General features: G+C 43.1%; 1 protein-coding gene and 1 long non-coding RNA gene across 2 annotated transcripts in view; one reads left to right on the top strand and one right to left on the bottom strand.

Moving 5' to 3' along the window:
• PIDD1 (p53-induced death domain protein 1) overlaps nucleotides 1-21,526 on the bottom strand; it is a 332,716-nt gene extending 311,190 nt beyond the window's left edge. The window contains exons 1-5 of the mRNA XM_085644874.1: nucleotides 21,428-21,526; nucleotides 20,807-20,903; nucleotides 20,577-20,691; nucleotides 20,373-20,477; nucleotides 19,583-19,761 (exon numbers count right to left, since the gene is read on the bottom strand). The gene's annotated coding sequence lies outside the window, so the exon portion shown is untranslated. The remainder of the gene's footprint in view (nucleotides 1-19,582; nucleotides 19,762-20,372; nucleotides 20,478-20,576; nucleotides 20,692-20,806; nucleotides 20,904-21,427) is intronic.
• A 260-nt stretch (nucleotides 21,527-21,786) lies between these two features.
• LOC146860880 (uncharacterized) lies at nucleotides 21,787-23,943 on the top strand. The gene is made up of 5 exons (XR_014978884.1): nucleotides 21,787-22,020; nucleotides 22,414-22,509; nucleotides 22,625-22,739; nucleotides 22,839-22,943; nucleotides 23,556-23,943. It is a non-coding gene; the product is annotated as an uncharacterized LOC146860880 (long non-coding RNA).
• The last annotated feature ends 2,880 nt before the right edge of the window (nucleotides 23,944-26,823 follow it).

Consider the following 26,823-nt stretch of genomic DNA (forward strand, 5'->3'; position numbering starts at 1 on the left):
TAATTTATTGTATCTTTCTCTGGCAGCAGCACAGATGGAGAGGATGGCAGTCATTAACCTATATAGATATTTAGGTCTGGCTTGACGTTGAAATGCAACTGTCATCTGACCTTTTAACCTACAGAAATATTATTCTACAGTTCTTTGCCTCCACACAAATACTTATTCCTTTCCATGTTATTTTCTTGTAATGCTTCGCATTACACATTCCTTTGAAGCCAGATCTATTGGCATTGTAAATGCTTGTTATGAAGTGGTATAACTAATGCTAGTACAAAAAGTTGTGGGTATGTGCCAGAATTGATGAAATGATTCAAAAGTAAGGCAGGCAGAACTTTAGCAGTAAGTTTGTGGACTAAAGGGATCAGGAGTGTGTGAAGGTTTATCAGAATTGATTAAAGATATGAGCTCTGGTAGCAAAGAGGTCAGAGAGGAGAGCCTGACGAGTGAGTGGTAGATTGGGTGGAGGAGAGCAGGGATTAAGTTAAGTGTAGTTGTTTAATGGTATGTTGGGAGATGGGGATTTTAGCTGAGCATGATAGTTTTGTTATTGGTATTGGTGCAAAGAAGTCCATTGATAGTATGTGCAATTGTTTGTGGATGAAATGCAAGTGATAGCCATATTCTTTCCACCTTTTGTATAGGAGAGCTGTAATTTTGGTCTTCCTGGTTCAAATGTTTGGTGTGAACTGGGATGGGGGTGAGAGTTAGCAGGGAGATTGTACACAGATGATTGTTTGTGTCGAAGGTTAATGTTAAATTGGTAGAAAGAACCTTGTTGCATTGGTGAAGACTTTACAGATATTATTAAGGAAAGCCAGAGACATTCAAGAGTAGGTTTCCTTTTGGAAATGGGCTCAGGGCAGTAATAGGTGGGTGAGGGAGCAGGTAGGACAGTGACCTGGATTATAATAATGACCAGGTCAAAGGGAGAATAGAAGATGGGAACTAGGTCAATATGTCAGATACCAGCACCACATCAAGGTGATTCCCTTAATTGAGAGTGGTTGTAGACAATGTTCCCTCTAATTTGATTGCTCTGTGTGCAGCAAGAAACCCTCTATGTGCACACTTCCCCATGCCTTGTGCAGAACTCCTTCTGGGTAAGCCAGCTGTAGGGTTGAGAATTATCTAGGAGTGGTCCATTGTTATTCTTTATGCAAACGGTACAGTTATAAGGTTATTGTAGCAAAATGCTTGTCAAAACAAATGTAATTGTACAGAAATACCGTGACACATCATAAAAGAAGCACACTTCCTTCCAAATGGTAAACTTTTTTTGAACCTCCTACCCGATAAACCTGTTACCAAAAAGATCAATTTCCCAATGTGGCTTGCTCCGTGTCACAGAAATGCAATAAACAAACAGCAAAAATAACAAAATATTTGATATAGCACACACAGAGAACTGAATTCCCGGCTGTTTTGCTCTGGGGCACATAATAGTGATGGATAGAATGGGTGATGTGATTTTGCATGGCCTGTTTAGTTTGTGTCGCCTAGCATGAAGCTCTTCTCCAACCCTTCACAACCTCTGCTTAGCTTACACAACATTATTAAGTTGTTGGTGAATCTTTCAGAATAAACAATTTGCAAAAACAGGTTTGGTGCCCTTTTACATATTTTTTCATTCTATAAGACTGTCCTTTAGACATTAACTGGGAAACGTAGTTATCAGCTTAGTTTTCCACTCACTATATAATGTTTAAGCAGACTTGATTATCTCCTTGCAAAGAAAAAATGACATGAAATGTGCATTATATTTGAATCACTCACATTCACATCTAAAGGATGAACATATGTGCCATAAAGGGGGGGGGACACTAGAAGAGAAAATAATATGGGAATTAAAACACCCTGTCATAACAGTGTGGCTTAACATGGATCTTCATAGGTTAACATTGTGCCGGTGACTGAACATTGATCCATCACACATCTCCTTTCAACCACAATGAGCTTTGACCAGGACAGTGCCCCATGCTTTCTGTGCTTTGCAAAACATCAATTTAAACTCCCTGGTCACAATGTCTCTGTTTAGTTACAAGTGCCTCAAAAGCCAGGACGCACGTGTTGGAGAATATTGGCCACTGGGAGAAGGCTGGGCATAAGGTACACGTACAGATACATTAAACATAGTTATTTTCCTCTTCTGCGAGTGCTGTCTCATCTTTGGAAGATTTTGGGGCTGGATAAAAATATTGCTTCCACCACCACGTTCGACAAGCACCCGCTCCTGAGTGCAGAGTCTTTCTTGGTTGTTCGAAGCTGAACTGTACCTCTACCTGGTCTGAATCCAGGGTCGTACTGGGACAGATAATAGCCCCTCGCACTAAAATAAATGTGGTCCTAATTAATGAATTAGATAGCTGAAAAAGTGGCCTATGTTTGCAAATTGGGGCAGATTTGTACTTGTAAAGACACCCTATATAAGTATTTTGTAAGGTATGGAAGACTGTATGATTTGGAGTTTGCGACAGGCAAGGTTTGTTTTAATCTTAGGGAACTCAATAGTAAATACCGTCCCAGCAGACCATAAATCGAGCCCACAACCAGCCAAAAATGCCCCACATACTGACTCGTCTGACCAGCCCTTCGGACGCTGCCTGATTGCCTGTTCAGGCAGTCCAACCCTGTCTTAGTCCAGATTGTTGGTGTGATATCAAATCATTTTCCTGGGTAAATCTGGAAAACTGAGCAAAATATGCTTTTACAAATACTTTACCTATGAGCCGGCAATCAGTTATTGGTCTGTAATTTGCTGGTTTGGATTTGTCGAGTTTCTTTTTGAGAAGCGATTTGATGTGGGGGGTTTTCACCTCTGGCGGACACAAACTAGTTCCAGGGACTACATGTTCTTGCTTTTGGCCCAGGATAATAGTGCTATTTAAAATGTTAAATATGCCCACCGTCTGATTTGACTATTTGTTAAGTAACAGTATGAATTTTTGAAGCACAGGATTCTGTTTCACTTATATTACATGTTACATATGCCACATTTTTGCTGAGGTCGCAATGAACGCCTCCACTCAAAATCACCAATCCTTCATGCACGGTTGGACTGGCCAAAATGGTAACCAGGCAGTGCCCGAACAGTGTGAGATGGTTTTTTAGCAGTTTGTGGGCCTATGTTATGGCCAGGCGGGCTGTTTTTTACTGTTGATTTCTCTGATATTACCACAAACATTGCACAGAATCATACGGGCTCCCATACCTTGTAAAATACATATACAGTTGTTAAGATTTGCAAATGTGGACCAATTTTAGCTACCTGGTTTGCCAATAAGGGCCACTTTTATTTTTGTGTCCCAGTCCGACCCTGGCTTAACAATACAACAGCAAAGAAAACCCAACATCCAACACAATACTAGTATGATTTTGGAAATGGTCTACTAGATGGATAGCCCCACGGATGACGCCTCCCTCACACTTCTGTGGAGACCCACAACTCTTAACACACACTACTGCAATGAAAGCGCATAGAAGCCAAGTAACTGCAGACGTGCGCAATAAAAAACGTTTAACATAGAAATCTCTAGTCTAGCTGAGTTGTCATTACCAAGAAAATGAGCAGAGCAGACTCGAGGGAGACGCTTAAAAGCTGTGGGTGGCTATGGCTGGTTACTCCTATTTTGTAGCTGTGGCGCAAGTTTCGGGACTGCCCGCTAGATGGCAGCTTTGCTTTAAAATGCACACAGATTGACCGTTTAGATCGAGAACTAACGATTTTTTTTCTGATGAATATCGAAACATGATTTAAAAAAATTAACATGAAAACGAGTAGAAAAACGTACACGTTCATGTAAAATGGCATTAATCGCGACAAGTCGGCATCTATGCAGAATTTGCTTGATTTGTTGGTCCTGAGAAAATAGAAAATGTTTAATTAGGTCAGCGTCAGCTAATTCAGTGTCCCTGCTGAGGGGCGTCGGTGGGGGGGGGGGGTCGGCACTTCAGTATTTTAAGCGGGAAGATGACAGTGAAGAGTGTGTGAATAATACATGTGTTTTAAATAAGCAGTGGTCGAAGTGGGGGGAAAAAGTAGGGGAACTGTGGCCGGAGAATCAGGGGGCAGGAATAACCAGAGGATTGGGGCAGTGGGCGGAGTCAGAGGTGTGGCTAGAAAAGGCGGGGCCACTAAAGCATCCTGATGTGACCATTGTTTTGGTCACAGTGGGGACAGGCAGGTAGTGTGGGCAGTAAATGAGCTGCAGCAGCAGGGCCATCAGAGGTAGCAGTTTTTGCGCTAACCTAAGATTGACGGTCCTTCCAGTGTTGCTTTGTAGGCCCCTGTCCCCAGATACAGAGGGGAAGTGGGAGGAGGTTGTGTGCACTGCAGAGGCCTTCCTCGATATGCACCACAGAGGGGGCACGGCTGAATGATCAAGCTATCATTTTTAATATGGACCATTCCTGTCGCCCTGGGACGACGCTTTTTTAAATAAAAAGAAGTAGGACTGCAATAAAATTTAAAAAGTAGGGGCACGCTGTGCCGTTCCGATCCCGTCCACTTCTACCACTGGTTTTAAGAGGGTTGATCGAGTGGTCTTCTTCACCGCAATTGAATGCATGTAGGAAACTTGATTGAATTACAAGGCAAAGATATAAATAATGCGCCCCACTTCAACACCCTCTGTGGCGGTATTATTTCGCAATTTTGTAACCCATTAATAGTGTTTGGGCAAAATATTCGCCTCTTTTCCAGTTTAACATGCACAAACAATACGCAATGCAAGGTGACCAGCTGCAGTCGGTCTACCAATCAATGAATGACGCATCATTAGGTACATTACCAGGCAAGTGTGGTAAATCCGTAATTTTATGGCAAGCCTGGAGGCTCCTATTATGCTTTCTTATCTTGCATTTATTCAAATAGAAGCCAAGATAAGTACTAAAAACAACATTTCCCATAGGGCCGAGCGAACTGCTGGCCAATGGGAACATACAAAGTCACAGAACCATGAACCAATGAGAACGTAGCCATAGGTATAACGTTATAACGGACTGCGAACAGTCCTCTTTTCTTGCTGCTCGCAGTCAGATAAGTACCTTCTCTTCATTTCTTATTATGTTTTATTATTGTATGGCTGTAATTTGCACTTATTTAATGGTATTCTTATTATTTATGATTCAAAATACTGCCGCCCTTGAGCTTACCCGCTCTTGCCCCTCGTGTCTTCATAAACGCTCCGCTTTGTTTTCTGTGCTTTGTTTCCCCCCGCTCGTGCGCGTTGACGGTTGCTTTCAACGCATTGCGCAGCGGCCGTTTCTTCCGTTTTATTCCTCTCACCAGTGCGCTTGTGAATTCCTTCGGCGCTGCTGGTTTCTGTTCACTTGGAGCTTCGTTCCTCCTGCTCCGATAACGCCCCGCCTTTGGAGGGAGTGGTTTCTGAATTTGTCCATCTCGCTTTCCAGCCCTGAGCTCTTAACCCTTGGTTTGCCTTGTGTCTCTCCTTTTGTTGTTCAATGGAGGTTGACAGCTCCCCTGGGTCTGACATGCACAATGAGGAAGATGAAGCCTTCATAAGTGATATGAATATGTTTATTAACAATTCTGTTGAGAATGCTGTGGAAGCTTCTATGAAACGTTTTTCCAAGGGTATGGCAAACTCTATGTTAAGTCTGTTGTCCAAAGCTTGGGCCCATTCTGCAGGGCATAGCAGAAAAAGAAATCTAGTACCCTCTATTTCTACAAATGTTTCAAAGAATGCATCATGCGCGACTAGCGAGGTTCCCTCGCACTTGACTGAGGACTTAGTACCTCCCAGGCCTCCTTCCAAGGAGGGGTTTTCAAGTTCAGATGGAAAGAGAAAAGGTAAGTCAAAAACACGTGGAGGTTCCCAAAAAATTGGTAATTTCCAATATTATGGACACAGATGACAATATGGGTGACGCAGATGATTTATTTGATGTTTTTGATGTGTCAGACCCTCCTTCCCCCCTACTAAAATATATATTTTTTTTAAATTTATTTTTTATTAGAAACCGTTGGTACACAATAAAATACAGACAAGGGCCTACAACCACCAGGGCCGGCCGCTATAGAGCCCGAGGGCCCGCAGTGCAACGCCACACATTCAAATGAACCAGAGGCAAAGCTCCCGGTAGTTCGTGAGCACATGTAACAGGCCGTGGCCATAGGCCAGGAGCATTCGGAAAAAACAGTTTCATTTTCTATTAAATATAAAACACACTCAAGGCAATGAGAGTCCGAAATAACAGCGTGCTCTTCCCAGGACGGGGAACAACGTACAGTGTCCAAAGCCGATCTTGTCTGGAAGCGGTAGAGGGGGGCAACGGGAAAACAAAACATGGAACACACCTCACACCGTCCCGCAGAATGTGTGGCTAGGGGAACAAAGCAATATCGTCCTCTAATGGCAGAGGCGGGGTGCAGATACGTCCACGATATAAATTCCATGGATCCCATACCTTAGTCCATTTCCCTGGCTTGCCTCTCGCCAAATACACCGTCTTTTCCCTAAACATACACCAGTCCATATTCTCCTTCCATACCTCAATCGTGGGCGGCCTCGGGGAGCCCCATAGCTGTGCAATGTTACGCTTAGCCACCATGTACCCCAAGGTCACCCACTGCGTCTGTGCCGCATTACAATCATTCGGTTCCCAGACATTCAACAAACACCTCCTAGCCTCTGGCAACAGAGCAACGTGCGTGACCTCCTCCATTACGGTGTGGATACCATTCCAAAATCGCACAACCTCCGAGCATTCCCATAAGATATGAAGAAAGGTACCCGGCAGGCCACATCCACGCTTACACAGTCCATCCATCGAGTAACCCATACGCAGCAAACCGGGCCCCGTGACATACACTCTATGAAGGATCTTCAGCTGTACGAATCGTAAGCGGGCCGGGATCGCCACCTCTTTCGGGGAGGCCACCGCCGATACCCAGTCCTCATCGTCCAGTTCCAAGCCATCGCCCGTCCATGCCTCCCGCAGACGGAGCAGCAAGTCCGTGCGATCATTAATGAGTTTCTTATAAATCAGAGAAATAGTGCTGTCGGGCACGTAGCCATCCAACACTCTATCCTCCAGTGGGGAATATTCGGGGATAGCAGCAACGTCCGGGAAAACCGAACACAACGCATGATAGACTTGAGCATACCGGAAGTACTCTCTATCGTTTAATTTATATTCAATTTTAAGCATTTCAAACGTTTTGAAAGACCCCTTCGCCCAAAGATCACCCACCTTACATATACCAATCATATCCCATTTCTCAAAGCCTTGCGATCTCCACAAACAGCCCAACCGCCCAGAGGCATACAACGGCGTCGCCTGAGTCAAGCGATCCCTCCACCCCATCGCAGCATTCGCCGCGTGCCACACACGTACCGCAACCTGCGTGGGTCCTGTCAACCGCGTGTCCGGGGTCACCGAATACAGCGCCCTATTATAGTCCCCACCCGGGAGCAGAAATGTATCCATCTCGAAGGCCGGATTCAAGGCAGGACCGTATATCCCGTGGTTCACCGCCGCCAACTGAGACGCCCAATAGTATCGTTTAATATCGGGGAGGGCGACCCCCCCATCGTACCAAGGGAGCGTCAACTTGGCGAGAGCAATCCGCGGCCGCCCATCCCAAAACAGTTGGCGCTGAAGACCCTCCACCTCCCGGAAATAACGGGCTGGAACGACATCCAGAGTATTTTGCAAAGCGTACAAGAAGCGAGGTAACAACATCATTTTAAACAATGCCGCCCGTCCGAGCGGCGAGAGCGGAAGTCGTCGCCACCTCGCGACGTCGGCCTTCAATCGCTGGAGGGGAGGGAGAAGGTTTCGCCCATAGCGGACCGCGGGATCCAGTGAGATAAAGATTCCCAAATATTTGAACCCCAGGGTAGCAATCTGGATAGGGCAATCACGTGGCAGGAGAGGGGCCTCACCCGAGAGGACGTAAACACACGACTTGGCCCAGTTAATGACCAGGCCGGAGTTGCGACCAAAGGAAGTCAGTACGTCCACCAATACAATTAGCGACTGTCGGGGAGAGGTGAGATACAGAAGGATGTCATCCGCGTAAAGGGAGACACGGTCTTCAAACTCCGGCGTCCATCTAATGCCTCGCAACGACGGCTCCCAACGCAACCAGGCGGCTAGAGGTTCCAAAGAAAGTGCAAAGAGGAGCGGTGATAACGGACATCCCTGCCGCGTACCTCTCCCCAGTGTGAAGGGAGCCGACACCCTCCCATTCACCACCACCTGAGCCAGTGGGTCAGCATATAGTAATTTTACCCAACCAATAAACTCAGGGCTGAACCCAAATTTCGCCAACACGGCCCAAATATATGGCCACTCCAAAGTGTCGAACGCCATAGTGGCATCTAAAGATGCCAAGATGGCCGGCTCACGTATAAATTTCGCTCTAGCAAGCACGCCGTGCAACCGCCTCAAATTTAGAGCGGTATTCCGATGGGGTATAAAACCGGACTGATCCTGATGAATCAAGTCGCCCACGACCCGAACCAGTCGATTAGCCAATACCTTAGCCAGGATTTTGGGTTCTGCGTTCAACAGCGAAATGGGCCTATAGGAGGCGCAGCGATCTCGCGGCTTCCCCTCTTTGTGTATCACAACTATGTTGGCGAGGCGTTGGTCAGGGGGGAGGAAGCCGCGAAAAACATGTCCCGAAGATACGGCGCTATCTTATCGGGACGCAACTTATATAGTTCGATGGGAAGACCATTAGGACCCACAGCTTTACCCGATGCGATCGAGCGAGTGGCCAGAGCGATCTCATCTGACGACAACTTCGCCTCCATCAATACTGCATCAGCCTCCGATAGGGTTGGCAGTGCGATGTCTCTAAGCAACAGATGAGAATCCTCCTCTGAACGCACAGAAACCGGAGAGTATACCCCGCGGAAATGAGCCGCGAAGCAGTCAACGATCTCCACCAGGTCAGTCACACCCTACTAAAAATCTGACTCCTTTGCATTTGCTCCCGTTTTGGACTCTGAGGGTGCTCCCATGTTTGACCCTTCTACCATTTGTCAACCCAATTCCACTGAGTGGTTCCCGGCCTCTCATGTTGTCGATTATATTTCTGCCAGACTTCGTCTTACTTTAGACAAATCCACCAGGTCCAAGTTGAAGTCTGAATGTCCCAAACCTTCTTTGTCTTTGAACATCACTGTTGCCCCTTCCGTTGATCAGCCCCTACTTACGTTTTTCTCCAAGTTTGGCAAAGATCCCCGCAAAGGGGTGGATAAAGCTTGGTCCACATGCCAGGACAAGCTTCTTGATGTTGTGTGTCCTTTGGCCCACATTTTTGACCTTGCAGATTCTGCTTGACTGGATGGGACTGAACTAAATGCTGAGGACATCTCATTGTGTGTTCAACGAGCCTTTTGTCTCTTGGGAAATGCCAACGCCGCTATCACTCATGAACGCCGCAAAGGTCTCCTTATTAAACTAGACCCCAAGCTGGCTAACCTAGCTCCACTTGACCCTGGTATTAAGGTAGATGGCCATCTGTTTGGGAATTCTCTTGTCAAGGACTTGAGCAAGTTTGTCACTACTTTCGCCTCTCTGGATAAGGCTCAACAATGCATCCAAAAAGTGTTTTCCCCTTGGGTTTTTGGGCGGGCCGGCAGAGGCAGGGGTCGCTCTACCGGCCGCTCCTATCAAAATCAAGGCTCCAGAGAATCCTTCAATACAGGTTACCAAGAATACAAACCTCAATTCTACCCACAAAGAGGTCGTGGTTATAGAGGTCGAGGACTAAAGAACTTCCGCAACAACAACCAACCAGGTAGGTTCTTCAACTCTTCCCCCGGTTGGGGGTCGCTTAAGCCTCTTCATTCAAAAATGGCGTACACTCACCGCAGATCCCTGGGTTCTAAACTCTATCCAAGGTTATCTTATAGAGTTCTACGTGCCACCTTCCCAAACAGTTTTCCCTCCTCCTCTAGTTTTATCGGCAGACATGACTCAACTCATTTCAATAGGGGTCCAAAACCTACTCCAAAAACAGGCTATTCAGATTGCTCCTCTAGATCCCACAGGTTTCCTCAGTTTCATTTTCCTTATTCGAAAAAAGAACAAAAACATGCGCCCAGTGATAAATCTAAAATGGTTCAACCAATTTGTGGTGTATCGCCACTTCAAAATGGAAACTATCATTCACTTACGAGATACCCTTCGCCTGAACGACTGGATGGTCCGGATAGACTTACAGGACGCATAAGTAACAATTCCTATTCACGCTTCTCACACCAAGTTTCTTCAGTTCAAATGGTTAGGAGTAACCTATCGCTTTTGTTCCATTCCTTTCGGCCTATTGTCAGCACCATGGTGCTTCAAAAAAATCATGAAGCCGGTGGTGTCTTACCTGCTATCCCTCGGGATCAGACTAATCATTTATCTAGACGATATTCTGATTATGAACACGGACAAACAGAATCTTCTGTCCGATTTGAACACCACTTGGTCCCTGCTCCTAGATCTGGGTTTTCTTCTCAAAAAATCTCGAAAAATCTATGCTCATTCCTTCACAACGCATCGAATTCTTGGGCTTTCTCGTGGACTCTTCTACGGTTTCCCTTCTTCTTCCGCAGTCAAAAGTCTCAGCCATAAAGTCAGAGATTTCTCACGTTCTTCGGACCTCTCTGGTCTCTCACAGATCTCTTGCAAGGATCGTCGGTCTGCTCTCTGCTTCTATCCAAGCCATTTATCCAGAGCCTCTTCACTATCGTTCCCTTCAGCGTCTAAAGATCCGACATCTTCGTCAAGGGTTGGCCTACTCCGACCTCATCACTTTGGATCAGGAGTCTCGTATCGAGCTTCAATGTTGGATCAACCATTTAGATGCGTGGAACGGGCGAACTATTTTATCTTCGGCCCCAGATCTTGTATTAGAATCCGATACAAACCTGTCGGGTTTGGCACCCGTTGTGGACCAATAGCGACTGGCGGTACATGGTCTCGCGAGGAGTCAAGATTGCACATCAACTGTTTAGAGATGCTGGCAGGCTCCTTTGCGATCCAAAGTCTCACAAAGAACAAAGTTCGGTGTTCCATTCTCCTGCGGATGGACAATGTTTCTGCGGTCTGCTACATCAACCATCTAGGTGGCACCAGGTCCAAACCACTCGCAGAGTTAGCAAAGAGTCTATGGGAGTATTGCCTGGCAAACAAACTATCTCTCAAAGCAGAGTATCTTCCTGAAGATCTCAACTCCATAGCAGATTGGCATTCTCGCTATCTTCGAGATTCCAGCGATTGGAAGCTGCTTCCATCCGTCTTCCTATCACTCTCTCAAAAGTGGCGCCCTCTTCATATCGATCTCTTTGCTTCTCGCCTCAATGCCCAATTACCTCTTTTTTTCAGTTGGCGCCCGGATCCTTTAGCCCTAGCTACAGATGCTTTTCTCCAAGATTGGTCCCTCCATCTCAACTATGCCTTTCCTCCTTTTCTCATGATCAACAGAGTGCTTTCCCAGGTACGGCGCCAATCGACCTCCATGGTCATAGTGGTTCCATTCTGGCAATCACAGATTTGGTTCCCATCACTTCTGGAGATGGCGGTGGACTTCCCACTTCTCCTCCCTGCTTGCAGCGACCTGCTTCGGAACCCCTTGGGTCAACCACACAGTCTCATTCTGGACAAAACGTTGGTACTGTCAGCGTGGAAAGTCTCCAGTCTGTCCCTCCTGACCTCCTCATTTCGCAAGAGGCTTCTCTCTTCATCAGCAAAGCTTGGGCCCCAGGTACATCCAAAGCTTACAAGTCTGCCTGGTCTTTATGGGCAAGCTGGTGTCTGGGAAAACATATCGATCCCTTTTCAGTCCCTCTGAACTTTATTGTCAATTTCCTGGCTTCCGAAGCCAGTGCAGGTAAGTCCTACGGAACGGTCAATTTGTATAGATCAGCCATTTCCCTCAATCACTGTCCTATTGATGGCAAACCAGTTGGCATTCTGTTGTATCTAGTTCTCGTTGGTTTCTTCCACCCACCCCCACTATTGGAACATTCGTGGAACGTGGCGAACGTTCTACTCTGCACTCCCTGAACCGTTAGAGAGCCGTTGCTGGGAATTGCCCGGTGATGGATGTATTGCCTAGGATCTGAATAAACTCCTTTTCAACCCTTGAAGAGTGGACTCGTTTTATCACACAGATCCTTTCATTGGCGACGAGAATCGTGCGGAGGACGATGCAATACATTCCCTTCGTATTTGTGGCCGGAGCAGAAAAGTAAAAGGAAAAAGGAGAATTGAACTTTAAGTAAAATTGGAGGAAGAGTCTTGCCTTCGTTATCAGTCTTGCATGGGGAGGACTTTATTCCGTGAAGTGGAGTGAAGTTTTAGTCAAGGAAGTGGCGGAGATCTCCTTGGTGTGCAGTGTGTTGAAGAAGGAAGTTGTGGAAGACACGGATATTGCGGCAGGAATAGTGTCTTTCCAAGCACATGCGCGGTATGGTGAGAGGTGGAGCAGAAGCGGACCTGCGCTGAGTGACGACGGAGCTGACGGGGCATTGCGCGTCAGTGAAACCTGAGGAGAAGTGAGGAAGGAACGGCGCAGAGTGACTACGGAGCAGGAGGTGGAGCAGAGGCGGACCTGCGCCGAGTGACGACGGAGCTGTGAAACCTGAGGAGAAGTGAGGAAGGACCGGCGCAGGGCGACTACGGAGCAGACGGAGCATACGTGGGTATTTGAAACAGGAGGAGAAAGGAAGTACCTACATACGCAGAGAAAATACAAGCTTTAATGAGGAAGACGGCGAACGGAGTAAGGAAGTAAGGCTGTTTTGATGAGTTAATTGACGGGAGCGAGGACAGGACACCAGTAAGTTTGGGAAACTTAATAGCAGGCGGCTGGGAGTACCTGACTGGGAAGATCTACGTGAGACTTATTATCAGACTGTAAGGACACCCTCGTAATTTAGAGAAGGAACAGGAGAACTTGAGACTATTATAATACACTTGTAGTGAAGTAATTGTTGTGAGGGGTGGAGGAGTAAACGTGTGGTATTTTGGGTTAGTGTGTGTAGTGAACAACATGGCGGCGGCAAGTATGTTACAACCTACACCTTTTTTATCAGAAGCAGGTGAACCTTTAGTAACGTGGAAAGAATGGAAGAAGAGCTTTGAATCCTATCTCATAGCTATAGGGGCAAGTGGATTTTCAGCGATAAGGAGACAGCATATTCTGCTTCATAATTTAGGGGCAGAGGGAAGGAAGATTTTTGATACCTTACCAGAGGAGGAGGTTGAGGAAGATGATGATGAAAGGGAAGATGTTTATGAGTGTAGCATGAGAAAACTAGAGCTACAATTTGCGGACAAAATTAATGTGGTTCTTGAAAGGCACACATTTTATGGAAGGGTTCAAGGGAAGAATGAGAAGGTAGGGAACTACATTGCTAGTTTAAGAGGGCTTGCGAACACATGCGAATTCCACGATCTTACAGAATCTTTAATACGTGACCAACTGGTACGCTGTACCAATAACAAGAAGATTCAGGGAAAACTACTTGTAGGCAATCCTGATCTGAAGATGGCTATAGATATTGCCAAGAGTGTGGAACATACAGTGGAATGTATGAAGGAGATGAACTCCACGGGAGATAACAGTGTGAATGAAGTAAATGAGGAACTCAGGGAGGTGTGTGCTATAAGAAATATGAAGAAAAAAGAAGGGAAGGAAGTAGTTAATAAAGAGAGGACATACAGTGAGAACAGGATGAAATGTTTCAGATGTGGAAGTAGTGGGCATTTGGCTAATAGCATGAATTGTTTGGCTAGAACAGCCACGTGTAGAAATTGTAATCGCAAAGGCCATTTTGCTAGGGCGTGTAAAGATATGTCAAGTAGAATGGTGAACAGTGTGGAGTATGGAGAAGGATACAGAAGGAACTTTGTATTACAAGTGAGGGTTGGGGAAGGAAGCAGTGTGAATCACATCGAACTACCCAAGTGTGAAATAGGGTTAGATGGAGAAAGAGTGGAGATGTTTGCAGATTCATGTTCACCATTCACGTTCATGAACAGTGAGACATTCAAAAAAAAATTTAAAGAGGAAGAAATTAAAGTGCACACTCCTGATGTAATACCAGTAGGGTATAATAAGGACCCTATTCCTTTAGATGGGGTAGCCATTATGAAAATAACTTTCAAGAACAGGAGTACAGTAGGAAAAGTGTATATTGCAAGGAAAGGAGCCAACCTGCTCGGGTGGGGCCATCAGAGGGATCTGGGAATAAAATTGGATCCCAGTGCTGATACACCAGTTATGTTGGTGGAAAGAGGTGTGTGTGGAGTAGAGATTTGTGAGGAGTTCCCAGAAATTTTCAATGATCAACTGGGGTGCATGAAGAACTACCAACATAAAATAAAACTGAAGGCAGAAGCTAAACCAGTGGCCCATAAATGCAGGAATATTCCTATCATGATGAAAGAACCATTGAGAATTGAACTTGACAGACTCCTTAGACAGGGGGTCATAGAGCCAGTGGAATGTGCAGAGTGGGTTGCACCCATAGTTATCACAGCCAAAGGGAATACAAATAGCATTAGGCTATGCATTGATTTAAGAGAGTTGAACAAAAACATATGGATTGATAGGCACCCATTGCCGAATATAAATGATATGTTAAACCAGATCTGTGGAGCTGAAATCTTTTCAGTAATTGATCTATCGTCAGCTTACCACCAAGTAAGACTTCACCCTGAGAGTAAAGCACTTACAACGTTCATAACGCCGTTTGGGGCTTTCCAATTCTGTAGGATGCCATTTGGTTTAGCCTCAGCGGCGGCAGTTTTCCAAAGGGCAATGCAGAATATCTTGGAGGGGTTGGAGCAAGTCTTGTGTTTCCAAGATGACCTGCTTGTGTATGGTAAGAATGAAATGGATCACAATGGGAAGTTGCGGTTGGTACTAAGTAGATTGAAGGAAGCAGGTCTTACTCTGAAGAAGGATAAGTGCCAGATTGGTGTCAGGTCAGTCACATATTTAGGACATGTCATTTCACAAGAGGGAATCAAGCCTAAAACCAATCTAGTAGATGCCATTAAATTAGCACCCTGTCCTACGAACAAGGAGGAGATCAAGTCCTTCTTGGGGCTCTCAGAATATTATTCAAAATTTATAAAAAACTTTGCTGACACGACGTACCCTCTGAGATGTCTACTTAAGAAAGGTACAAAATTTGAGTGGGATGGTAAATGTAATGAGGCTTTCAAAATAATAAAAAAAAAGGATATCCGAAGCACCTTTCCTTGGTTGCTTTGACGCAAGTAAACGCATCATCATTACTACTGATGCGAGTTTGAAAGGGGTTGGAGCTACTCTGAGTCAAGTAACTGATAGTGGAGAAAAAATAGTGGCGTTTGCATCAAGAGCCTTGACTGCTGCAGAATCACGCTACTCAGTAATCGAAAGGGAGGCATTGGCATGTTATTGGGCCATATTGCATTTCAGAACATTTGTGTGGGGTATACCATTTAGGGTAAGGACGGATCACAAGCCCCTAGTAAGTATATTTTCATCAAAAAATCTGGGTGGTACTACTCCTAGGATCTCTAAATGGTTCCTTGGCCTCCAAGGATACAATTTTGAAATGGTGTACATACCGGGGGAGAAGAATCAAGCAGCCGATTGCTTATCAAGGCTACCACTTGAGAATCAGGAAAGTGAAGAGGAACTTGGGGATGAAATAGTGGTTTCTGCAATTTCTGATGGGTTAGAGGAAGTTGAATGGGAAGAAGCCATATCTAAGGATGAGTTGTTCCCAAGAGTAAAGAAACTTATCCAAGAAGGATGGCCATGCAGTCAAAAAATGTTGGAAAAAGGAGAGGAAGTGTTTTGGGAAGTAAGAAATGAGTTGCATATACAAGGTATTAACATATATCGAGGGAACAAACTGGTACCTCCAGAGGCCCTGAGAGAGAAAGTGTTACACTTGGCACATGAGGGTCATTTAGGTTGCAGTAAGACCAAAAGTAAGATTCGACTACATTATTGGTGGCCGAAAATGGACAGCATGGTGGAGAGGGAAGTAAGAGAGTGTATACCATGCGCAATGAGTGACAAGAGTAAAGTGGTGAGCAAGGGTAAAATCATTGCGGTGGATGTTCCTACCGCTCCGTGGGTAAAATTAGCCATGGACATTGTGGGCCCACTAGATGTGAAAGGATTAGGAGGTAGATTCATCATCACGCTAGTGGACTACCATTCTAAATGGATAATTGTTAAGATAGTCGAAAACATCACTACTGAATGTGTAAAAGATTTCCTCCAAAGTGTATTTCGTACCGAAGGAGTGCCACAGATTTTGGTAACAGATAATGGGGTTCAATTTACCTCTGCATCCATGAAAGAGTTTCTGCACAAGTTTTCAATTAAACATCAGCTTGCGCCGTTGTACTGCCCTAGAGCAAATGGGCTGGTAGAGCGCATAAATCGCATGATTAAGGATTGTATTCAACTCAATGTAAAAAACAGCAGTAATGTAAGGGAAGCATTGGAGGACATGGTTTGGTCCTACCTTGGCACCCCACATTCAGTCACTGGTGTGTCACCGTTCAAGTCTCTTAAAGGTAGAGAGCCAGGGACCAAGCTAAGCCCATTGTGGCTTAATGGGGGAAGAGAAGAGGAGGTGGATAGAGGTATGATAATGGAGAAAATACAAATCAACCAAAAGAAATATGTTGATAGATACAATGAAAGGATACAGAGACCTGCTAGAATATTTGAAGTAGGTGATGTGGTAAGTGTAAAACTACCAAGTTTTGTAAGGTCTGGTTGTTCTAAATTCTCAGGGAAAAAGGTGGTAAGTAAAGTCTTTAAGAATGTGGGGAAATTGGACGATGGCCAATATTGGAGTGTTGACAGAATAGTTCACGATAGAAGTGAACACTCAATTCTAAGTAAGGGTAATGTGAGACTTAACGATAACCACCAAGATATCACTCCTGAGAGAAGAATGTGCCCGAGAAGGGTGCACATCAAACCAAGTTGGCAAAATGACTTTGTTACGTATTAATTTCATTGTGGTTCTGTAACTGTATTGGGGGGAAGATGTGTTGTATCTAGTTCTCGTTGGTTTCTTCCACCCACCCCCACTATTGGAACATTCGTGGAACGTGGCGAACGTTCTACTCTGCACTCCCTGAACCGTTAGAGAGCCGTTGCTGGGAATTGCCCGGTGATGGATGTATTGCCTAGGATCTGAATAAACTCCTTTTCAACCCTTGAAGAGTGGACTCGTTTTATCACACAGATCCTTTCACATTCACCCTTTGATTTTTTGCCTGGTACGAGGAGTACGATTTTCAAAACCTCTGTTGGCTAAGTATTTTAATTTATGGAATGTAAATTTGGTTCTTAAATTGTTTTCTGATTGGCCAGATAATTCAGCTCTTTCTCTGAAAATGCTTTCTGCTAAACTTACCCTGTTATTGTGTCTCATTTCTATTAAAGGTGTTTCAGATGTTAAAGCATTGGATGGTTCTTCTTGTCAGTTTTCTCCTACGGGAGTACTGTTTCAGATTAACAAACATACAAAGACAAATTTGAACTTTGTTTTTTATCCTTATTTTCCTTCCCATCCTAAGTTATGTGTAGGTCAATGCCTCAAAGTATACGAGCAAAGAACCTTGGATCTCAGAACATCCTTTCACTCGCAACTTCTCATTTCCTTCCGTAAGCCCCATCTCCCTGTTTTCTCGGACACCCTGGTTTGTTGGGTCATGTCCCTTGCGGGTATTGATGTGTCAGTTTTCGGGGCCCATTCCACCAGAGGAGCCATGGCCTCCAAAGCTTTTTGGGCAGGCTCCCATTTGGAGGACATTCTGAGATCTGCGGATTGGTCTAATGACGAAGTATTCCGAATGTTTCATTGCAAACCTGTTGATACTGCTGCTTCTTTGATTGTTGATATACTTTGAACAAGCATAATAGGAGCCTCTGGTCTTGCCATAAAATGTAGATTTTCCTAATAAGTTATGACGGAAAATCTTAATTTTATTAAAGACACGGAGGCGAGTATTATCCCACCACAACACTTCTAATATGTGTTTTCTCCCTCCCTACAGCGGTTCCAGCTTTGCCTCCCGCATCTTCGTGATGGGATTCATGATCTTCAAGAGAGTTCTTTTCCTCTTTGTGATGTTCCTTCCTCCCCCTCTGCTTCTAACACCGTGATTCCTGCCTTTCAATCGACTTGGTTGGATTATGGTCAAGATATTTTTTCCTGGACTTTGGCATTCTGTATCGTTTTCGCCATTGTTCCTCTATTTATTGATTCTATCTGAGCGGCTCGCCAGCGAAAAGAGGACTGTTCTCAGTCAGTTATGACGTTCTCATTGGTTCATGGTTTTGTGACTTTGTGTGTTCCCATTTGCCAGCGGTTCGCTCGGTCCTCTGGGAACTGTAGTTTTGAGTAATTATCTTGTTGTGTGCAGATTTAGATTTCGTATATAGGTTTCCAGATTTATGCCCTTTTATAGGTATAATTCACATTGCCCTTATTGGGACATAGTAATCCGGCCCTTATTTAGACATTGTCCGTACAACCCAAATACAGGCATGGCCACCTACATCCATCCACATCTTCTTGGAAAACCAGACCCATAAGCCTTTAGGAATTTCCCCTCAGCTTGAATATTGATTTCTCCAAGAACTCATTAAGTATGCATGAACATCTATTCCTTAGGGGTTCATTCATGACGTTCCTCTGCCTGACTTTTACGTCAATACTGGCATTCCTAGACACCTTCAAGGTATAAATATACCAGCACTTGCCCTGGCAAATTGCAGTTCCCGGAGGATTCGATCCAACCCAGATTACGCGGTCTGCCTCGGCAAGTTCGGAAGGAGAATGAGTTCCAGCCTGATGCACTGACCTGACGCTGCCATCCTCCTCGCAGAGAATCCAGCTCCAGTGCTCTCTGACTTCCCTTGCGGGGGTTAGACTATCAAGTCCAGAAAAGAGATTCCAACCTCTCTCATTCCAATGTATGGAGCTGACTAGAACTTAGAGAAACTTTTGGCAACTCTTGGCTAAACTAAAATATAGCTAGCTATACTTTAGAAATGGCACCTACTTCAAACCTCGTACTGCACTTAGGTTAGGTACACTGGGGTAGAACGATTTAGAAGCATCAGATGAGTATCACATTTTATCTTATGTTATTTATGTATGGATTTTGATTAATATATGTCATAGCTACAAAACCATGCTATTGCAGTATTATTTTATCTTACTGCTAACCTCATACATATTGTACTTCGCAGTCTGTCTTACGATTGTAGCAATTCATATCTTTTGCATGAGAAATAAGACTTGCATGAGATATAACCCTTTTATTGAAACGCCCGTCTCTCTATTTCTGTGCAACTCTGTAGAAACGAAGCATGCACGATTGACTGAGTGAAACTGTTATCTATTGTTTCCACGATTCTGAGACCGATTCTAAAGGGAAACAAAGTTTTCATGTTTATGCGGTTGTCAGAGACTAATCCCGTCTTGTATATTCGAGAAGTTTCTAGTGACCTCTGAGTTAGCTGGCACACACAAGTAATTAAGTTTAATATACTCATTAGAGACATACTGACCTTAGTCCTATGTCAAATCTATAGTGTATGTTACGATTCAATGGGCGTGCGCAGAATAGCAAAGTCCAGATTATGAAGATACGTTTTTTTCTTTAGTTTCTTTTACTTTGCAATCAATATAAAAAAGCATTAGGTTCCAGCCAACGCGTTTCTTTCTCCCAAGGAGAACTTCCTCAGGGCTGAAAGAAGTACAAAAGGAAAAACATTCAATATTATGAATACAATACTACAAACAGAAAGGAAAAAGAACATATATTCAGACATAAAAACAACATCAATACTGACATCAAACAAGATATTCAAAACACAATTGTACGCAACAACATGACATGACATCAATTGTAAATATTAAGACAAAAAAATATGACAACTTGTACAATACAATAAAAGTATTTTTTCAATAAGAGTATTTTTTCATATATTTACTCCTCACCACACGTAATTAATATATATAGGAGAGCAAATGTGTGGGCGTGGGGTAACTCTCTTTTTACCCCTTGTACTAAAAGGTAGTATATAAAATTAGGACATACATAGACTTTAAATACAATACTCTCCATACATAGTAAACCAAAAACATGCATAACAAATCAGAAATAATATCTAAAAAGGAATAGAGAAGCAAAGGGAAAGGCAGGGATAATCAGTAAACAAATAAATAAATAAATAGATAGATGCTCCTCATAACGCCCCTATAGAATCCTAAGCTAGAGAAAGGGGGGTTTTGATATTGAAGCAGCATATATTTAGTGCTCTTATTTAACTCAAAAAACAACAAGTTGAATCTCACCTCCAATAGAAATTTGCCGACCAATGTAAAGCCTGATAATGTATAAAATTCTCAAATCTATAAGGATTCCTGAACTTTTCCCAAAATCTGTCCCAGTAAACGTGTCTAAAGGGATAAGCAACAAGATAAAAATCAGTGTATAGTTTTCAAAGAAGCTGAGAAAGGTTGTAACTAAATAGTGCAGATTTAAGATAAATTACAAACCTGCACTGAGTTGGAATCTTTATAGAGATTTCAGTTATTACAATGGTGCTCCCCACTTGAGAAGCTGCGGCAATCTGCGTTTCTTTATTCGTTTATCGTCAGGGTTTCAAAATATCTAAAAAAAGCACAAGAAACGCCAGAGACCAGTGAATATATCAAACACCTATAGAAGGAGTGAGAAAAACTCCAAGCAATTATTGAATAACGTTTCTGGAAATACGTGCTCTTACCTAAGGTAATCATGATAGAACCATTGAGTGTGGTTAAGATGTCCAGGTAGTATTCTGGAGTCTTAAAAGGGGAAAGGTTCCCACGGTTATAATAAACCTGGTTGAGTGGAAAGTAGAAGAAATGTCTATATCAGTCAAAAAAAGGGGCTATATCGGTCAAAGAAAGCAACACCAAAAAAGATCTAATCCCATACTGTTATTCGAAATGATCCAAAATATAGCACCCCAATATTCTCCAAGGCTTTCCCAGATCTTACCACATATATAATATCAAACTCCATGCCACAAGTTTGTTAATGGCCCAATATATAATCGTTCACCGTTTATGGTAAAGTGCAATAGCTATATGAAAAGCGGAACAGTTTCACATAAACGCGCCACAACTTAAAGCGCTGTGGTCTCCTGCCCGTATTAATTATATTATGCACACATTTATAAAAGATCTTACGGATCCCGACAGGAAGCCTCCAATATCAGGTTATTAACCACACCTTTATAGAGATTCCCATCACGTGCCTACGGCAGTACAGAGATCAGCTTTTATGCAAAAAGAAAAAGAAAGTTTTTCAAATATATCCAATGCGATCCATTCAGCAGTTCGAACGCCCATCTGCGACTTACCCGTTTATCCGATCAGTAATTCGAAATGCCGAGGTTTGGAAGTATCTCAAAACTCTCGTTGAAATAGTGCCCTATTTCCGGGGTGGGCGTTACTAATGCGTAACGCAAACGTCAAGGTCATGTTACAGCTAGACCTCCGTTTCGGCTACATACAAGCTTTTTTTTTATGTTTATTGATGCCGTTTACTCTACATAGGTGGTCTAGATGTTCTGGGTCATCTTTACTCACATCCGCCGTTATGGCCTTTTTAAACATAAAATCGGCTTAAACCAAAAATTTGCGGTATAGTCTTTTTGTATGATCTTGATTTATCCTCTTCCGCTGGACAAGTTTCTGGTTTACGGGCTTTTGGCTCTTCATAGAGCGGAAGTTAGTTTCAATATGACCCTGAAATTTGCATTACACTTTGGCAACACGTACAAATGGCGATATAGCTATATACATGCCTTTAGATCTATCCTTTCGTGCCGGATGAGTTTCCGGTTCACAAACTAATGAAATACTATAGAGCAGAGGTCTAGCTGTAAAAGCTGATCTCTGTACTGGTTTTTCTTAAGGCTGCCGTAGGCACGAGATGGGGATCGCTATAAAGGTGTGAATAATAACCTGATATTGGAGGCTTCCTGTCGGGATCCGTAAGATCTTTTATAAATGTGTGCATAATATAATTAATACGGGCAGGAGACCACAGCGCTTTCAGTTGTGGCGCGTTTATGTGAAACTGTTCCGCTTTTCATATAGCTATTGCACTTTACCATAAACGGTGAACGATAATATATTGGGCCATTAACAACCTTGTGGCATGGAGTTTTATATTATATATGTGGTAAGATCTGTGAGAGCATTGGAGGATATTGGGGTGCTATATTTTGGATCATTTCGAATAACTGTATGGGATTAGATCTTTTTTGGTGTTGCTTTCTTTGACCGATATAGCCCTTTTTTTGACTGATATAGACATTTCTTCTACTTTCCACTCAAACAGGTTTATTATAACTGTGGGATCTTTTCCCCTTTTAAGACTCCAGAATACTACCTGGACATCTTACCACACGCAATGGTTCTATCATGATTATCTTAGGTAAGAGCACGTATTTCCAGAAACGTTATTCACTAATGCTTGGAGTTTTTTCTCACTCCTTCTATAGGTGTTTGATATATTCGCTGGTCTCTGGCGTTTCTTGTGCTTTTTTTAGATATTTTGAAACCCTGACGATAAACGAATAAAGAAACGCAGATTGCCGCAGCTTCTCAAGTGGGGAGCACAATTGTAATAACTGAAATCTCTATAAAGATTCCAACTCAGCGCAGGTTTGTAATTTATCTTAAATCTGCACTATTTAGTTACAACCTTTCTCTGCTTCTTTGAAAACTATACACTGATTTTTATCTTGTTGCTTATCCTTTTAGACACGTTTACTGGGACAGATTTTGGGAAGAGTTCAGGAATCCTTATAGATTTGAGAATTGTATACATTATCAGGCTTTACATTGGTCGGCAAATTTCTATAGGAGGTGAGATTCAACTTGTTGTTTTTTGAGTTAATTAAAAGCACTAAATATATGCTGCTTCAATATCAAACCCCCCTTTCTCTATCTTAGGATTCTATAGGGGTGTTATGAGGAGCATCTATCTATTTATTTATTTATTTGTTTACTGATTATCCCTGCCTTTCCCTTTTCTTCACTATTCCTTTTTTAGATATTATTTCTGATTTGTTATGCATGTTTTTTGGTATGCTATGTATGGAGAATATTGTATTTAAAGTCTATGTATGTCCTAATTTTATATACTACCTTTTGGTACAAGGGGTAAAAAGAGAGTTACCCCACGCCCACACATTTGCTCTCCTATATATATTAATTACGTGTGGTGAGGAGTAAATGTATGAAAAAATACTCTTACTGAAAAACTACTTTTATTGTATTGTACAAGTTGTCATATTTTTTTGTTTTAATATTTACAATTGATGTCATGTCATGTTGTTGCGTACAATTGTTTTTTGAATATCTTGTTTGATGTCAGTATTGATGTTGTTTTTATGTCTGAATATATGTGCTTTTTCCTTTCTGTTTCTAGTATTGTATTCATAATATTGAATGTTTTTCCTTTTGTACTTCTTTCAGCCCTGATGAAGTTCTCCTTGGGAGAAAGAACGAAATGCATTGGCTGGAACCTAAAGCTTTTTTATATTGATTGAAAAATAAAAGAAACTAAAAAAAAAAACGTATCTTCATAATCTGGACTTTGTTATTCTGCGCACGCCCATTGCATCGTAGTCTATGGATCTGGAGCACAGAGGCGTTAATAGACGGTTAATGCCAGGGCTTGTTTGCGCGGAATTTGTATACATATTAAAACTGGCATGAAGTGCAGGAATTTATAGTCAACCGTATTCTCTCTTGTTCTCGCGTTTCTATAGTGTATGTTATTCCAATGCGCAGAGCCTATCAGGGATATAGGAACTACACTACAATCTTGGCTGCTATTCGAATAAATGCAAGATAAGAAAGCATAATAATTGCCTCCGTGTCTTTAATAAAATTAAGACTTTCCATTATAACTTATTAGGAAAATCTACATTATTTGGCCCTAGAAATGCTTAATTCCAGTGGCCCTGACATTAATACACTTATTCAAATGAAGAATGTGTTTTTGAAGAAAAAGAGAACATTTAGTGACGTCAAAATGGCCACACAGTGTGCAAAAATTGGTGGGTTTAGGTAGAGAAATTCTTGCTTTGCCTCTCCCTAGTATCCCGTTTTGAAAGCCTGTTTATTACCTACATGAACGGATTCAGCGTATGGTAAAAGTGATGGACTGCAGCAGTAGAGGGAAACCTGCAAACCAGGCTTCCACCAAAGAAATTCAGACAAGTTTACTACTGAGAACATGTGAACAAGCATTGGCACAACCAATAGGTCTCGCCTATTGAATCTTATAAGTGTGTAGGCATGCAGCACATTATCCTGGCTACTATGCCACCAGGGATTGAAGAGCTATACAATTACTACACTCTGTTTTTTACAGTGTATGTGTGTTAGGGTGTGCTATTCCAGTGTGTGTGGTCCATGCCTGACTGCCCTAAGACCACCCAATGTATTAAGCCTTGTGTACAGTCTGTCTCTGTCTGCACTCAGCTCACGATACACTATTTACAGAGTGTGTTTTGTGTGTACGGTAAGCACATGATACCAATTGCGCAGGATTAGGCCAATAAACTTTCTACAAGCTTACAGTCCGCTAAATCTGATGGTAGCAGCAATATCATCTAAGATACCAACACTCCTCCTTGAAATACAAGTCACATAGACCACAACATGTACATGGCAAAATTGAAAAGTCTGTTTTGCGAAGCCACACTACTCCCATCCCCCAAACGTGAAGTGTTTACAGCATCTTTCACTGGGGAAATCTTTACCTAGATAAACCAGAAATACAATAAGTCTCAGAAAAAAAAGCCGTCTGTGGTTACATCTGCACAAACCGATTGTCAACAAAAAAAAAGAAAAAGAAATCTTAATGACGGAATGGCAACTACAATTCATTGAGTCAATCACTGAAAACAAAATACAGGTATGCATAGGCTTGCCTGCTCATCTGACTGATGGGGAGCTGCCATAAAAGAGCAGCAAAGGCTTTTTAAGGTAACATCGTTAGCACAACCCTTCAGCCTGTAAATTAAAATGAATGCCCTACGAGCACAAGCTGAAAGAGGGGGGGGGGTTGTATTACACAGCTACCACAACAAAACAGCAGTGAAGGATTTCCCTGGAACCTTCCAAACCAAACAGATTGTAGCAGTTCACATAGCCCACAGTGGCATTGCAACACAGAAATGCAGAGCCCGGGACAGAAAAAAGAAGGGTTTGTGGTGGTACTAAACACATTTCAACGCCTGTCCGCCACCAGCAATTAAAAAAAGTCAATTAAATAAATAAATAGAGTAAATCAAACCACAGGTTAGCAATCGTAGTAAAGACTAAATCCTCTACAGATTCCAGCACTTTCGAAAAAGGTATGGTGCTTCCGTGCCAAAAGATTACAAACATTAGTGCAAATCAGTTCATACTAAACAGTTTGAAATATAGCCGAGGTCTTCTCTTCCAAACACAAGGAAGTGACAAAAACACAATGTAAAGATGGTAGTGAGAATGTGCAGCAAGGCCAAGAACTTCCTGGAGTGTCAACTAAACACAAGCAAAACAAATGTGAAAGAAGAGAATGGTCTGATTTTGGAAGGACGTGGTAACTTCGTCGGTACGTGTGAATATTACAATTTTTCTGATTCAGTACATTCCAAATGCATCGAGTTTGCTGAGTTTACATAACTAACGTGGCCCTTCTCTCACTGGTTCATTTAGAAGAAATGCGTACTTGCCACGTAAAATTGCACTACACGGGATTAAAAAACATAATGGATATTGATAACATAGCGAGAATAGCTGACCAAAAACTCTATTACATCAAACCACACTTGAAATCAAAGCAAAGTCTGCTAAAACGTCACGTGTTTGCCTTGTTAAATGCTGTTTGTTTAAGAAAAAGAAAAACTCTGGAGTCCGTATATCAGCAAGTGCTGATTGTGAAATGCCATTGGACCCCAGAAGCAAGCGTTTTGAGAATGTCTACGAGTTTAGCGGGGTTTTGCAGCCATCAAAGTTATGATCAGGCAGTCACACTGGACACTAAGTCAACAGTTTATTAAGAGGGGGTGCCTACCGCAAAAGTACAGTGTAGCACACAGAAGAACGATAGGCACTGTACACGTGGTGTTGATCTTCTGCACTTGGCGGCGGTGTCGACCGTCACACTCACAAAGTGCCTTTCACCCTTCAGTCTTGTGCTTCAGTTTTCATTTGGTAGGCTAGATCCTGGTTTTTAAAACGGCAAACAGCTACGGATGAGGATAGTGAAGTCCAGCACACACCTAATCATACCCACGGGGTGTCTAGGGAAATGAGACGTGAAGCCTGTAGTACCCCGGAAAGTCTATGGTTTGAGGGAATTAAGGGCATCAGCGCTTTGTTCAAAAGATGCCACTTACTTTCACTTTCTCTCGTGGAGGTCCAGAGGAAATTTCGGCAATGGAAGTGTCTCCATTGCCATTAAGAACCTGAGATGGTCTGCTGAGCAGCGGTCGAAGTGCATTAAAACAAGCAGTGACGAAGGGAGCGGTATGGGGCAAGCAGTGATGTGGGGGGAGTTGGGATGGCCAAGCAGTGACCTAGGATGGGTGGTGGGGGCAGGCAAGCAGTATTGTGGTAGGGGGTTGCGGAGAAGGGCAAGCAACCAACAGGGGTGGAAGAAAGCAACAATGAAGGCAATGCAAAACAAGCTTTCACAAACACAAGCAGGAAACAAAGAAGAAAATAGTGCCGAAAAATTAAAAGA

This window comes from Triturus cristatus, chromosome 3_1, assembly GCF_964204655.1.
Source record: "Triturus cristatus chromosome 3_1, aTriCri1.1, whole genome shotgun sequence".
NCBI lineage: Eukaryota > Metazoa > Chordata > Amphibia > Caudata > Salamandridae > Triturus > Triturus cristatus.